The sequence below is a fragment of the Theropithecus gelada genome, chromosome 9, assembly GCF_003255815.1.
Source record: "Theropithecus gelada isolate Dixy chromosome 9, Tgel_1.0, whole genome shotgun sequence".
Taxonomy (NCBI): domain Eukaryota; kingdom Metazoa; phylum Chordata; class Mammalia; order Primates; family Cercopithecidae; genus Theropithecus; species Theropithecus gelada.
The window spans coordinates 16,725,410-16,729,334 of record NC_037677.1 but is presented as its reverse complement, the minus strand read 5'-3'; the positions used below and the strand labels follow the sequence as shown (position 1 = coordinate 16,729,334).

At 44.8% G+C, this 3,925-nt stretch overlaps 1 pseudogene; it reads right to left on the bottom strand.

The window, feature by feature from the left end:
* Positions 1–1,338: 1,338 nt before the first annotated feature.
* LOC112631397 lies at positions 1,339–2,131 on the bottom strand (annotated as a pseudogene).
* Between the last annotated feature and the right edge of the window lie 1,794 nt (positions 2,132–3,925).

Here is a 3,925-nt window from a genome sequence, read left to right as displayed (position 1 = left end):
CTTGGAGAGAAAAGGTGGGAAATGTTCCTTTCGGATCTTGAGAGATGTCAGACTCTCAGTTCATCTTTCCTAGATCTGGACCAAGGAGGACCTCGGAAAGCCTGGCTGCAGGGACACAGGCTTTCTCTACAGATGCAAATTTCTCTGCAAAAGACAGCTTCTTAGCTACTCTTCTATTTCCAGCCCTTCTGAATAGCCATCTTGAAATATGTCAAGGAAATATATTTTAGGGTGAAATTGTTTGGCTTCCTTTAAGTCATGGTACAAATAGGTGGGCAACTGGCTAGGGGGTTTGCTACCCAAGTTGCTGTCGATCAGTTTGATCTGGTCAAGGGAAATGTGGAGGAAACAGGCTCTATTATTCCCTCTCTTGGATCTTTGCATGCCCTGTTGCTTCCGTGCCTGGCAGATGCTGGTGGGCATCACTGAAGTTCTGTGTGACACTAGAGGAAGTGGATGGCATCACCAAGGGAGGTGGAGTCACAAAATCAGAGACTGCCACATCAGGGAGGACCTGCAAGTCATTTCACAGCCAGCTCTCTTCTTCCTTCCTCCTCTTCCTTTTTAAAAAATTCTTCCTTCTTTTTCCTTTCTTCTTCTTTTCTTTTTAGTGGAAGCCTCGTTCTGTCACCCAGGCTGAAGTGCAGTGGTGTATCATGGCTCATTGCAGCCTCAAACCCCTGAGCTCAGGTGATTCTCCTACCTGAGCCTCCCAAGTAGCTGGCAGTATAGGCTTGAGTCACCATGTCAGAGGCATTCAAACCAGAGCGACTCCATCATGAATAGGGGCTATTTGAAATAAGGCTGAGACCTACTGGGCTGCATTCCTAGGAGGTTAAGGCATTCTAAGTCACAGGATGAGGTAGGAGGTCAACACAAGATACGGGTTATAAAGACCTTGCTGATAAAATAGGTTGTGGTAAAGAAGCGGCCAGAACCCACCAAAACCAAGATGGCAATGAGAATGACCTCTGGTCGTTCTCACTGCATGTTAGATGCTAATTATAATGCATTAGCATGCTAAGAGACACTCCCACCAGCACCATGGCAGTTTACAGATGCCATGGCAACATCAGGAAGTTACCTTATATGATCTAAATGGGAGAGGAACCCTCAGTTCCAGGAATTGCCCACCTCTTTCCCAGAAAACTCATGAATAATCCACCTCTTGTTTAGCATACGATCAAGAAGTAACTATAAGCACAAGCAGCTGAGTGGCCCACACCACTGCTCTGCCCAATGGAGTAACTATTCTTTATCCTTTTACTTTCTTTTTTTCTTTTACAAATTTGTATTATTTTAATTATTTTTATGTACAGAAAACTCAACAGTGTACATTTAACCCAGTTTAGTGGCAAGTTCTTTAGCTTTTTGCCTTTTCGAGCTTCACAATGCGAGCCACAGACTTGGGACCCAGGACATTGCTGCCCCAGTGACAGCGGATCTCATTGTATCTGTCACTGTAATTGGTCCTGATAGCTTCCACCAGCTTAGCTAAAGCGCCTTTGTCTTCGAGTTCACCTGTGTGAAGGCGACAGTGGAGCAGGTTTTCCTGTGGACTACACGGCCCAGTCTTGCCTTCCCCTTGATAATGCAGTAAGGGACCCCCATTTTATGACACAGGGCAGGCAAGGAGACAGCCAGCCCGATGGGATCCACGTCGTGTACTATCACCACTAGCTGAGCTTTCTTGTTCTCCACCAAGGTGGTGACAGTGTTAACTCCTGCTCAAAGGACAGGTGGCCTCTTAATGGGAACGTCCCCTTTGCCAGCAGCTTTCTTCTCGGCCCAGGCCAACGGCCTCTGCTGCTTCTCTTGTTTTGTCTCTGGTCTGTACTTGTGGGCCACCTTAAGCAGTTGAGTAGCTGTTTGGTGGTCTGGGGCCTGGGTGAGCTGATTAATTGCAGGACAGCCGTTTGTAGAGGATGGCTCTCTGCCACTGCAACCTGATATAGCGGGGCCATTTCACAAAGCGAGTGAGGTCTCTTTTGGGCTGGATGTCCTGTCCAATGGCAAAATTCTTAGGCCTTTCCTCAAACAGGGGATTCACCACTTTCTTGGCCTCCTGTTTCTTCACGCCAGCAGGAGCCGGAGCCACCTTCTTCCCCTGAGCCTTCTTTCCTTTCGGCATCTTGGGCGACAGGGGGAGAGAGAGCTATCCATTTACTTTCTTAATAAAATTTCACTTTATGGACTCGCCCCAGATTATTTCTTGTGCAAGATCCAAGAACCTTCTCTTGGGGTCTGGATCAGGACACCTTTCTGGTAACAACAATTACCTGGCAGCTCCCTTAGTCTACAGATTTGGAAACTGAGGCCCAGAAAGGGTCGCTGACTCTTCCACGGTCGCTGGATAATTACCAGAACAGATAAAACTCCACCTGGAACTTCTCATCTTTCCATTCTGAGGCGTGTCTGAACTCCCATCCCCTTCAGCCTGTACCTGTTAGAGCAGCTGCTACATGCTGAGCCTGAGCCTGCACATCTGAGAGCCTGCCCACTGATGCTGGATAAGAAACGCGGCTGCCCAGACGGGGGGATCAGTGACGGTTTTGTCATAAAAAATCTGAGGAAGTAGATAATCCGTGTTTAAATAAAAGACATCAGTAGACAAGTATGTGCATCTTAGTTATGAAGATAGTACTCTGCAATGGGGTCTAAGTGGTGTTTCTTACCTTGTAATTGCAATCCGAGGACTTGAGTGGAGTTCTAGAATCTAGGACTGTCCTTGGGCTCTGCTTAATTTATCAGCAACGCCTCAAGCCTCACAAAGAGAAGGCTGTGTTTCTGGTTGCTGTGGTCTGATTGGCAGCAAGTTGTCATCTCTCTGATCTCGATTTATTTTTTAGGAGGGGGCCCACATGGGAATCTTATTAGGCTGAACTTTTTTATGTGTGTGGGAAACCCTTCTCTTCTTTCCTTTTTAAATTCTGATCAATAAGCCATTCAAGGTTATCTCATTATCAAACTTGCACTGCCCTGGAAGTTAAGGAAGGTGGAAGAGGAGACATAGCAAAGTAAGGGTCTTGGTCTGAATTTGGCTGGCAGATAGTTAGCTGGCCCTAACGAACGATGCTTAAAATAATTTGAGACAATGTTTAAAAACCAATGATCTCCTATGAAAACCTGGATTTGGGGTGTCTCTTTAAATCAAAATATCGGAAAATCTGGCTGCGCTGAGCCCAAATTCTCAGTGGTAAGAATAATCAGGGGCTGACTGGTCTCTGTGCATTTTAGACCAGCTACACTTTCTCTCCCTCAGCCTCCTGGCACCTTATGTATTGGAGTTTGCAACCCTTTTTGAGGAGGAAATAATAAAAGCCACTAAACCACATCTCCACTAAAATTCATGTATTATATTATTCACTCACAAGTATTTATTGAACCCAACTCTATGCCAGGGTCAATTTTATTTTACTTTTAATTTTTATTTCAATAGTTTTTGGGGGTACAGGTGGTTTTTGGTTATGTGAGTAAGTTCTTTGGTGCTGATTTCTAAGATTTGGGTGTACCCATCACCCAAACAGTGTACACTGTGCCCAATATGTAGCCTTTTATCTTTCAGCCTCCTCCCATCTTTCCACATGATTCCCCAAAGTTCATTATATCATTCTTATGCCATTGCGTCTTCATAGCTTAGCTCCCACTTATAAGTGAGAACATACAATATTTGGTTTTCCATTCCTGAGTTACTTTACTTAGAATAATGGCTTCCAGCTCCACCCAAGTTGCTGCGAAATACATTATTTCCTTCCTTTTAATGGCTGAGCAGTATTCCATGGGGTATATATACTACAGTTTCCTTGTCCATTTGGTTGATGGGCACTTAGATTGGTTCCATATCTTTGCCATTGTGAATTGTGCTGCAATAAACATGCATGTGCATTTATCTTTTCCATATAATGGCTTCTTATTTTTTTTGAGT